The sequence below is a fragment of the Heliconius melpomene genome, chromosome 15, assembly GCF_056956725.1.
Source record: "Heliconius melpomene rosina isolate 202511_hmr_F chromosome 15, ASM5695672v1, whole genome shotgun sequence".
In the NCBI taxonomy this organism is placed as follows: Eukaryota; Metazoa; Arthropoda; class Insecta; order Lepidoptera; family Nymphalidae; genus Heliconius; species Heliconius melpomene.
The window spans coordinates 10830711-10843817 of record NC_140403.1 but is presented as its reverse complement, the minus strand read 5'-3'; positions in this window follow the sequence as shown (position 1 = coordinate 10843817).

Genomic DNA, 13107 nt, shown 5'->3' with positions numbered 1-13107 from the left:
ATGGAGTGTCTTAACAGTATGTTCTCTCTGCCCCCCTGTATCCTACAGCGTGAAGCTGAAAAAAAAAAGTGCTATATTGCTTCAGTTCCTAAAGTTTTAATTCAGTATTGTAACATTCTTTCTAAAATGTGGTTATGTCAAACTGTCTTTAGGGGCTTAGTGATTCAACTCCTATCGCGCTTTTCATTTAAGCTTTTTAAAGCCAAAACGGCAGTTATACCTTTATATATTTCTCGCTGAATGTGGGATATATATATATATATATATATATATATATACTAGTGGGCCCGGACGCGGCTACGCCCGCGTAAATATAAGCCTAAATAATTAAAATAAGTTAAAAAATAATAATAAGTGGAGATTTATTATTAGAAAAAATATCTGAGTCGGTTACTCAGACAGACAGACAAATGAACAAACAAAAGAAATAAAAGTAACTAAAGAAAATTCTTAATATTAGAAAAAGTACCTAAAGTTTGCCGTGCGCGCGTACTAAACATTTTTCTATATTAAATAATTATTAATTTTTGCGAACAATTTTAAATAAAATCCCAAATGATTAAAATTACTTTATTTTAAGTGTATAACATCGGTATAAATAACCGAACTGAGATAAATTAATTATAAGCAGCAAATAATTACATAAAAATTAACAGTAATTCGAAAATATATACAAATTTACAAAACTATCAAAGTCATCTGCCCGTTCGCGTCGGTCATACTATGCCGACCGAAGGCTAGGTCATTTGGAATCAGTGACATCTTAATTATTTATTAGAATGTTATACAGTAAACTATAATTTCCATCTAGATGAAATGCTAAAAGTGACTATTATATTTATTTTCATAAGGATGAATATCAAATTATAGAAATCATCTAATTTTTGTTAATGTATACAAATCTATATCGGGGCGCGCCATGTATGCATTAAGCAAACACACTTTGGGTGACGTTTTCTTAAAACAGCAAATTTTGCAAGCCGTTGCTTAGCAACGCGTAGCGACGATTGTTATTAACATGGCGGAATAAATTGCAAGTGAAATTAATTATTTTAATATATTGTATAAATAATACAAATATGAGAAAAATAAGTATCCTATGTTCATCCCGAGACCCTCAAGTATCTCTATATGTGTATTTTATCACAAAAGAATTAGCGGTTTGGCCCTGATTGCGTAAAAGACAGACAGACAGACAGACAGACAGACAGACAGACAGACAGACAGACAGAGTTACTTTCGAATTTATAATATAGGTATGGAGATATATATATATATATATATATATATATATATATATATATATACTACTAATATAATACTAATCCTATATATATATATAGGACTAGCAGACCCGCGAACTTCGTATCGCCTAACAGTCGATTTTTTTTTTATTCTGCTATTAGCGACACCGGGTCAGCTAGTAACATAAAAAAAATAAAAACTTAAATCATTTTTAATTCTTATAATATTCATTAAAAATTATAATAAAAATAACAATTTCCGATATCTTATTATGATGCCTACTTATTATATTTTATTTTATTTTTACTTATTCTAAATTCAGTTTCATTTTCATTGTAGTGCTTTATGGTACACGTTTTTTTTTGTTTGGTTATCTGGCGCGTAAACAAACAGAGCAGATGGTTTTCCAACACGGGTACAGGCAACATACAACAGACCATGCGAGAAACATGAGTTTTCTATATTAGTACCACAAACACTTAATAACTGCCCCTGGGATTTGTTTATAGTCATTGCGAAAGCAAGCCGTACTGGAAACTGTAGTCTTTTAAGCTCGAATGGTATGTCAGTCGAAATCATTGGGATGCCCCGCATCATCAAAAAGTCTTCTCCTTTATACTTTCCTTTTAATATGATTGCTTCTATTACGTTATTCATTATTTTTTTATCGCTAATCGTGTGACGTTACAAAGTTTCAGTTGGTTAATATTTCGCAACATTATAACTACACATTCAAGCTTTAATTGAAGGTTGTGAGGCGGCAATCCTGGCAAATCAAGTGAATTTAAAAATTCCGGTGGATAGTTCATGACATCATGTTCATTAGTTGCCGTATCAACTGACTTATGTGTCCTTATTTTGCCAGGAATGCCATCTTGAAAATTTATATTTAATTCATTTACATCAGTGTGTTTGGCAGCCAGTAAAGCTCTTTCGCTCAACCAATTATGGAATAAATAATCAGCAACATTTGGAAGCACTATATGAATGAGTTCATCTTTTGATTACGTTAACTGACAAGAACTATCAGGAAAGGTGATGCAGCCAGTCAGCGCATCTACAGGAAGTTTGCCATTACCAATATCAATGAGTTGTTTAGAGAATATGTCTCCAGATTGATCATTTTACAACATGACATGACATATTCTTGCTTAAATGTAATACCTTGACATGTTTCCACAATTTCGAGGACTTTAAACATGAATTCAGTTCATCAGCTTGCATTGAACGTGGAACCACTGGCAATCCTCCTCCTTATAATAAAATCATTGCGCCACCAAATTGATTGGCAAACTGAGTTTTTACAATAACCTTACAATATTGGCAAGCAGAATTCTTAGGTCCAATAGCAACACAGGTGTAGGCACTGCTGGCATCAATTGATATATAACAAAAAGCAGCTCGATTCAAATTTGCAACATTATCAGTCAACTATCGTGGTCACGTTCATTGCAATTTTCACGTTCTGGGTACGATTAGATTCTTCTGGCTAAATTTGTCCACCGCCTTATAGAAGGCATTTTTTGTAAGTCACAAATACACAACACTTTATTAATTTTATAAAATTTGTGGCTTTTAGATTTAGTAATATAGACGCACAATGAGACGTTTACATTTCAATTGACATCTTACCATAGAAATGTTGACAAATATTGACATTAACAGACTGAGATCCCAGGGCCCCCAGACCTACATCATTTTAACAAAACTGAAATTTTGAGGATTGATAGTCTAATATGTACTTAAGACTCTCTAACTTAAAAAACCTTCAGAGATAGTGCCAACTTAAAGCACACTTTCAGTTGCGTTAAAGAAGAAAGTCTCTTTTTTTTCTCATTTATTTATGTACCACACAATAAAGAAAGTACAGAAAACTTATGATAACATGAAAAATGTGTACAATGGATAACTTATCTCTAATAGAGATCTCTACCAGAAACCCTTGAATGTAGCGGATGTTAAAAGAAATGATTCGGGTGCGGTATTTTAATATAATGTTAATAATAATAATAAACCTACATACAAATATACATAATATTAATCAATATTACTATACCTACATAAATATATACAATGACATAAAAGAGTTGAAACAGAAAAAGAAAATTAATAAAAAAAAGACAAAGCGACTACTAAAGATTCTAATTGAGATTAAGAAATTTTGTTTTAATTTGATTTTAATAGTATTTAGCGATGGATTGCCCGACAGTATAGAGTTAGGTAGTGAGTTCCATAAGCGCACTGCTTGAACTGTGAAGGATTTTTCATAGAAAGAGGTATTAAATATAGGGCACTCAAGCTTTCTTAGAGTTACACATGAGCGTACAGGTCTTTCACTTGGAAGTGTCAATTGAAAACGCTCCCTTAAGTAAGGAAGAGAGTTTTTATATATGTTTTAAAGTAAAAAATGTATATTTCACATTCTTTCACGTGGACCTTTACTTCTGCCAGACGTCATAAAGGTTCTTTAAAATTGGGGCAAATTACATTAAAGTATATCTAAAATTTATAATATATTATTTACGGACTATTTCAAGACCCCTCTAGCCTCAGACCCTAAGCAACCAGATCAATCCGATGGCTTTATCATTTTCCCAAAAAGAGATATACCGTTATTTTTCTCTACCTCTGAAACGATCCCATTTTCAAGTTAGTGAGTAAGCATACTGTCTTAGCTACATGTAAGACTAATAGTCCTCAAAATTTCACCTGTGCTAAAATGACGTCGGTCTAGCAGCTCTGGGTTCTTGGGCTATAATATTTTTACGATACTAACGTCACTCAATTGTTTTGCCTTCCAGGAATCCAGCTACTAACATTTAAACTTTATAGTAGTGTATATTAAAGTCCAAATTGACTTTTAAGTAGATATTAATACGAATCTTTTGTATGGGAATATAGAAAAGTCATGTTTTTGGACCTTTTCTGGTAAATTTTATTTTTTTTCTGTCCGTTAGAACCATCCTCGTACTTCAAGGAATATTATAAAAAAAGAATTACCGAAATCGGTTCAGCTGCTCTCGAGATTTGCGCTTAGCAACACATTCAGCGATTAATTTTTATAAAAAAGAAGATATTTCGTATATTGTTTTGATATTATATAATTACTTTTGCCTCCTTCCAGAGTGAGGTAATGAAAATATTAAATATTTCATTTCTTTAAGTAGGAATCGAACTCAGAACCTGTCGTGTATACAGTCCGGTGCTTGTGCCACTGCGCCACAACGGGCCTCAAAATTATAAGAATTGAATTTTTTTTATCTGTGATAAACATATATGTTACCGATTTATGGATTTCCTTTTTAAATTTTATTTAATTTGTATATATTTATTAAAAATATTTACTTAAATTTATATCATTTGGTGTTGAACCATTTTAAATAATAATTATGGTATTACGTAAACGTCAAAACAAATGTTTATTACGTAGAATAATTTATTTTAAGACGACTGACGAATTATATGTAATAAAGTTTAGCTGGGTGACTGGGGTTCCACATTGGATCCAATTTTTTTTATGTCAACAGAAAATGCTCATCACGTTGAATAACTTTTCCTAATTCGTTGTATTGATATCTCTTATAGATTAGGGGGGCTGCTAGGGTCTCACATCAGGTATTCGGACTATCAAAATAAATTATAGCCTATATGTTGCCGAAGACTAATAGCTATGCAACAAAAGAAGTTTCATTTAAATCTGTCCAGTAGTTTTTGAGTTAAAGAGTCACAACAGACAGACAGACAAGAATTCCAAAAATCATATTTTTACCTTCTATTAGTTGTATTGAGTCCCCCTGACGTGTTTTTTTTAGTTTATATTCAATGTACAGATTTTACCCCCTTTACAGTTTTATTATATATATAGATTAGTATTCAATGCACGAGAAATTTCAGCGATAGCGGTAACACTTGATATATTTACTTTGCTTTACTTTCCGTGTTGGGAGGTGGAACTAAACGCTTCGATGGAGTGGACAGCGTGGTCGTCATTAGCGCTGTATTACCAGAAGGTAAGTCACCTTGTTCCTTACAGAGTTACGTAGTCTTCTGTAAAAACGTAAAGCAAATTTTGTAAAAGACCATTCCACTTTTCCACTTTAAAACTATTATATCCGAGTTTCCGTTTTAAACATAATACTAGTAGGTTCTTTTATATCTAAAATTGAATTACTAACGGAATAGTCTCTATCACAGCCTATTCATTATAGATTTCCATTTAAACGGTAGTTTTAACTAGAACTAATTTATGCAATACACGCTCTTTGGGACAGATTGCGGAGCGATGTGTTCATTATACGCACGGTTTGGGAATGAATGGCGCCCTCGCGTCGATTTGTGTTAATTGTAGAGAACGGTTTGTAAAGGCTTTGAATTTTAATTTAAATATAGTTCAGTGTTTTAATTAATGAGAAGGACAATTAGCTAGCTTGCTAGATGTTTATTTTTATTTCGTTCATGCGGAATTATGTATTTAATATCTGCCTCTCAAGTAATGTTTCGTAATCTAACCTTGTTTAATTTATATTCAATCGATGTCACTCTGGGAGTAAAAGCTTACAAATGTAGGTACAGCAGGAATCATTACGACTCTTTTCGGACAAATACGACATTTTCTCGTCACCAAGTTTAATGAAATAGAAACATGATTCAAAAATCCCAAACAATAGAGTTATATTTCTCGAAACGAGAAGCTCAAACAAATCGGCACATGTTTTTCAGTTCGTTTTTGATTCGTCCATACCAATTGTAATCGATGTAGCAAATACTATAGACAAGCGCCGATGCTGCACACTAGATACAGTTCATCAGTATAAAATGTATCAAAACTAATAAGATACTTTTGGTTAACCTAGAATTATGAAATTTGACAGCTAGCATCTACAGGTAATACTTGTTTAGGAAAAAAATTAAAAACTATACATTTGTAGTTAAACCCTAAAAAATAATAGACTTAAAAGGGGGGCAAGATTTGGTATTAAAGCCGCTAGTTTAAGTAAGGCTCCGGCTAAACTAAGCTTGAATTTCAGAAAAAGCTCGAGACTTACAAAGCAAAACACGTAGACACGAAAAAAGTATCGATACTTTGTGGTATCGAGTACATTGCCTTTCGAAACCGATAATTTTGTATTCGATACTTGTACTAATCAAGTACTTTTTAATAAGTATCGTATCGATTAAATTACACTAACTTGGCCTCTCGGCTCATACTTATGATAGCAACATCTCACAGACACGCTATCTTCCTTTGGAGTGCTCTGTATGCGAGGATCGTAAATCGTAATTAGAGAATATTTGTAACATTCTAAATTATTCTCTAATTAATATTTGATAATAATTATAATAATAATGAGAATATAAATTAGTTACACTACTACTAATACCTACTCTGAAAAAAATCCCGAATGAGCCTATGTGCCACCGAAACGGCTCGAATGTTTTTTATTATTAAACGATTGTAAGAAGGAGGAATGGGATTAATATATTTTTTTTTATTTTTGTTACTTACTTACTGACTGACTTTGATTTTCTAACGCATGCGCATTAGTTTTTAAGAAAAGTACTCGATACTTCAAAACATCGATACTTTTGTGTTGATAGTTTTATGAGTAAGTGGGTTAAAAAATATATTTTGTTGTTGCTGTTGTTGCTCTTTATTTATGGCGTTCCGAGCGTGCCAATTCAGCACTAATCACTTCGCCAGTGTCACGTTGAATGGAAAACACACAAAGGAGAATGTACGGTAAAACAGATAATATAACGCAATAGGAGAATGCACGTTAAAAAGAGATCCAGCTAAGATACTGCCTTCACCTATAAGTAATTATTTTGTTATTTTTTTTTTTACAAAGATGTTACTTACTAACTGACATTGACGTGCTACATATTCGCATTAGGCTCTAAAAAAAAGTACTCGATATTTCAAAGTATCGATACTTTTTTTTCGATACTACTCATGAGTACAGTATCGATACTTTCTATTCAATACCGTGTCCCTAAAACCACGAAATTACAAGTACCACTTACTGAAACTGTCAATTTATTAATATGTTATAAAACTCATTACTATTTCCGCTACATATGTAAATGGTTAGATATATCAATTACTATCTGATTAAATCAAAAATTAATTCTGATTTTATAAAAAAAATATTTTACCTCAAAATCTGAATACTAGTTTTCATTTAAGATTTATGTTTTAATAATTACGTTTATAGTAATAAAAAATAAAAGAAAAAAGACATAACATTAACATTATAAGACTCGTTTCTATTTAATTTTTATACAATTTTCTCTCAAAATAATTAAACAAATATAAATAATAATGAAAATCGTAATAAAAAATTTAAAAGTATGTTCGAGAAGTATTTTAGTTAATGGCAACTATTACAATATTTTTAATTATCTGTGTAACAGAACTTAGCCGCGTAGCGGCCGCGGAACGTCTAAGTTCTGTTGTATTTACACTATTTTCGACTTTAGACGTTGAATTGAATAATTATTAAGTGTTTTAAATTATTTGGATGTTGTTTAATATTAATTTTATCATTAATCGGATTCCTAAAGTCGTGATGAATGTTTCGTGATCGTGATGATGTGATTACTGAGTATTTTTCTCAAATGTGAAACTATTGTGTGTCAGTATTTGAGTGTACTATCAAAACATACATTCTTTTAAGACATTTCAAACAAATGTTGAGTTTTTAATATTACTTATGATGTAAATATTAGTGTTAGTAAAAGGAGAATGCGACAACGACGATGTAAACCTAATGTTAAATGTAAGTATCTATCTATCGTAGTTCAATATCATTTTGTGTGTTATACATTTTGAATATAATTTTGTGGGTAGTTCAATAACCATGCCTTATTTCTAAATAATTTCATAATAAAGGAGATATAATAAATTGACTTAAAGTAGGATTTTATTAAACAATTTTAATAAGTGCTTTGAACGTTGTTTAGATTTATTAAAATATAGGTAATTGCGTGAAAAAGAACGCGACATATCGTTCTTTCTCGTTCGGTTATGTTTTTACGAATGAAAAGTAAAAGTTTGGCAACGCTTAGTAGTATGTTTGTAGTAGCATGTGTATGTGTGCGTCACACGAAATACAGGTATGGAGAAAATCGTGAAATGAAAAAAAATCCTTCGTCTAAACTATTGAGGCATCTTGATTATTTCTTTAGCTCTGAGCTTGAAATATTTTACCCTATATGCAGTTTCAGTAAAAGAAGCGCTGCCTCTTCCATCCTATATATCTTTATACTCACGGTGCTAATTTGACCAGCAAAAGGAATAATAGTAGTGGGTTCCATCCAAGCTGGGGGCAATTAATTATTTCCATTTTGTGGCTCTGGTAAGATGAGCTGAGTTAAGTTACGCCGCTTGAGGCAAAAGTATAAAAGTATAATAACATAATTTTATATATGAAGGTTTTGACTCTATGAGATGTCAAGTTTTATTTATCATCACTTTGACGCCAAGTAAGAAAACGGGAAGAAAATTAGATTGTGTCTCCGCCGTCAGTCTCTAGACGGCTGTCTCTTTAGAATTACTACAGATTTTAATTTATCTTGAGTATACATTTATTTATTCAAATTATGTATGTATAATATTATCTTTTAAAAAAAATCCACAAAATATTTTGTTTGACATGAATTTGAATGACGTAAAACCAATCGACACAACAACTGTATAATATAACTAGTGGACCCGGACGCGGCTACGCCTGCTTCAACTATAAGAATATTTATTAAATATATTCATGAAATTATTTTTAATTTTCAATAGAATTAGTAAGAAAATATAAGCTTAAATAATCAAAAGAATAATAAGTAGATACACATTATTAGAAAAAAAAATCTGAGTTATTGAAATGAACCAATAAAAGGATTAAAAGTAACTAAAGGATAGGTATTCTCAATAGTAGAAAAAGTACCTAAAGTTTTCCGTGCGTGCGTACATAGATATCGACTCTACGAAATAACTAAACATTTCTCTCAATAGAGATACTTAATAAAGTAAGATAATTTTAGCGGGCAATATCAAATAAAATAAGAAGAGAACCAAAGTGTAGTTTAAATTAATTATAGACAGCAAATAATTACATAAACATTTACAATACTTCGAAAATGTATGAAAATTTATAAAACCGTCAACGTCATCGGCCCGTTCGCGTCGGTCATACTCACACTGTGCCGCCCGTAGGCTAGGTCATTTCGAATCAGTGACATCTCCTTAATTATTTATTAGAATGTTATACAGCAAACTATATTTATGTTCATAAGGATGAAAATCAAAATGTCGCGGTAACGGTTGCGTAGCGACGCGACGGTTGTTATTAACATGGCAGAATAAATTGCATGTCAAATTAGAAAGTATTTTAAAATATATTAGTTTATATGTGTAATGTAATGTTATATAGCCTATAGCACTTCGGAAGAATGCAGCTTTCATACAAAACAAAAACAATAAAAATCGGACCAGTAGATCCAGAGATCTTAGCGTTCAAACAAACAAACAAACAAACTCTTCCGCTTTATTATATTTATCAGGGAAGCAGATTATTTAAGTTGCCAGTTGTCAAAATCAGATGGCGTTGCCTGTCACTCTGACGTGGGCACCGATCGATGACAATCACATAAAACCAACTGCACGGACGTACGCTCAGTCGAGGCTCTACCACAGCTCGGAGCACTACTAGTGCTCCACTGCTGGCCAACCTCGACTACTTCAATTACAAATGTGGTTAAGACCTATTTGCAATTATACTGGGCTGGAGCAGTGAAAGGCGAGTGTTAGTACTGTAAAGGGATCCCTTAAGCCTACAGATGTGGTCACAAGTCCACGGCACTGCTCCAAGCTTCACGTCAAGAGTAAGATAACATTTCTTATAATTACCACGCCCGAATACCCTCGTCTAATTAGAAGTACGATGTCGGTCATATCTGTCTACATCATAAGTGGAATCGGCCTCAACCACCTTATTCGCCGACATCAGAATTGGGATCGGAACAAGCTCCGGTCCCAATCACCTTAGTCTCCGACATCAGAAGTGGGATGAACCTCACTCTCACCTGAAGTTAGTAAGTAATGTTTCGATACTTTCAATAGTCTACCGTTCTGTGATTGTGTAAATTCGTAGTTACGACGCGTGAGTGTAGTAAAAAGTTTCGTTAGTTTGTTCGTCTCGTTAGTTACGTTAACTTCGTTAGCTTGAGATTTTTAATGTATCGACGCCCCGTATTAAATGAAAAATGTAGAAAATTATTTCAAATTTTAAAAAAATGATGTCGGTAGGTACTAATTTTATAGAAGGTTTACAATGAAATCATTATGAACGTAATTCATTTTAAGGTGAAATAAAGTAGTTTCCATAATTATGGCGCAGTATATAACAGTGTAAATTAATGAAACGGAAGTTATTTGGTAATTTAATTTTAAAAAAGTGACATATTTGAAAGTGACATATTAGGTAAAGATTGTTTAAAGAAAGTAAAGAGGTTAGTTAATTCTTTTAAAGTGATTATAAAGTTAAAAGTAATTGAAGTCCAGATATGTAATTGTTAAAAGAAATGAAATAGTTAGTGAACGTACCGTATAGTTCAAATTATGTTGAAAGAAAAGTAATGGCTTCGAACATTGCAAAGGTTAGTGTCGCTTAATATTTAACCTCAATTAGGGTTTTGGTCGCCATTAATCAGTTGATAATAATCAAGTAAATGGTTTTAATGAAATTGGTGACAAATTTTAATTAAATTGTAGTAGATAAATTTAAAATCTTTAAAGACACGTGCATAGTTAAAAGAACTTTAAAAGTAATGATTTGAAAATAGGGACGCGTTTACGCTTAATTGTAGGCAATTTCATAGTGATACATCAATGAAGTGTGTAATTTACGTACCTAGTTAGATTTTGTTACTTAGTTACATCTCAACGTTATAAAAGTGTGTTAAAATTAATCTTTCGTTAATTGGAAAGATTTATTGCAGGATTGTTTCTGAATTTAGTAATACTCTGTAATAGTTATACATAGTGCAGTTAATATTTTGCCTAGTTCTAAAATGTTTCAATGATTGGAAATGGAATGGAATGGAAATTAATTGTAGGGATCTATTTCATAAATTATATAGTCCAGCAAATTGTTAGTAATGTGTAACAAGTTAGTACTGTGATAACAATATCTAGTGTAATTTAATGTCAGATTCCATAGGAGTATCGGCTATAGATATCTTGTTGTAGCGATATCGATGCGATATTGGAAAGGGTTGCTTATACGTGTCATACTCTGTATAATTTGGTTCAGTAGTGTAAGCTATAGGGATAACATTTTTGTGGTAACGATATTGTGCAGTGTAGTAGTACCTCTATCGACTAAACAGGTAGTGTGTGTCGGGTTCATGTAATAGTTGGTGTGATCGTGACGAGAGTGGATGATGGTTGACGAACGTAGATACTGTAGGGTCGCTGGCACAATGTACAGGCCATAGGAGGTTATAAGTGGTTGCAGAGCAAAGCCGTCCGGTCCATGTCGTCATACGAGATGGCGAATGGTCGAAGGGACACCTTGGCTGTGGTTTCATGGTGAGGCCGTCCGGTCCACGTCGTCATTCGAGATGGCGACTGGTCGAAGGGACACCTTAGCCATGGTTTATGTTCTTGAGGTTATATATGGTGGTCGAAAGGATAATGTCGTCCGGTCCATGCAGCTGATGGCTGATGGTCGAAGGGACACATTCATCCGGTTCATTCTTAAGTGTACATTGGTCAAAGGGATAATGTCGTCCGGGCCATGCAGCTGATAGCGGCTGGTCGAAGGGACACATTCATCCGCTTCATTCTTAAGTGTTCATTGGTCAAAGGGATAATGTCGTCCGGGCCATGCAGCTGATAGCGGCTGGTCGAAGGGACACATTCATCCGCTTCATTCTTAGGTTGGTTGAAGGGTTAGTTGGTCGAAGGGTCGTAGGGTCGAAAGGTCGAAGGGTCCGGGTCATGCACGTGTGGGTGGTCGAAGGGACACATTCATCCGGCTCATTCTTAGGTTCGTCGAAGGTTTAGTTGGTCAAATTGGTCGAATGGTTAGGTTAATGTGTCAGGATTGGACGAGCGGAATAAAGTAGTAGTGATCTCAGTAGGAGTGGTATGGTTGGATTATTATTCTTAGGCAGGCTAAATAGAACACAATTGAAGGCAAAAGCGCTCGAGGACGCGCACATGTCAGGATTGGCCGTATCAGGGAAGCAGATTATTTAAGTTGCCAGTTGTCAAAATCAGATGGCGTTGCCTGTCACTCTGACGTGGCACCGATCGATGACAATCACATAAAACCAACTGCACGGACGTACGCTCAGTCGAGGCTCTACCACAGCTCGGAGCACTACTCGTGCTCCACTGCTGGCCAACCTCGACTACTTCAATTACAAATGTGGTTAAGACCTATTTGCAATTATACTGGGCTGGAGCAGTGAAAGGCGAGTGTTAGTACTGTAAAGGGATCCCTTAAGCCTACAGATGTGGTCACAAGTCCACGGCACTGCTCCAAGCTTCACGTCAAGAGTAAGATAACATTTCTTATAATTACCACGCCCGAATACCCTCGTCTAATTAGAAGTACGATGTCGGTCATATCTCATCATAAGTGGAATGGGCATCAACCACCTTATTCGCCGACATCAGAAGTGGGATCGGAACAAGCTCCGGTCCCAATCACCTTAGTCTCCGACATATTACTAGTGGATAATATAATAAAAGTAAACAGCCATATTTTCAATCTATAGTTACAGGTATGTTTTATCATATAGTGCACTCTATTTACCCCTACGGGCAGCAACTAAGTGACCCGTACATCCCCGCAGCTG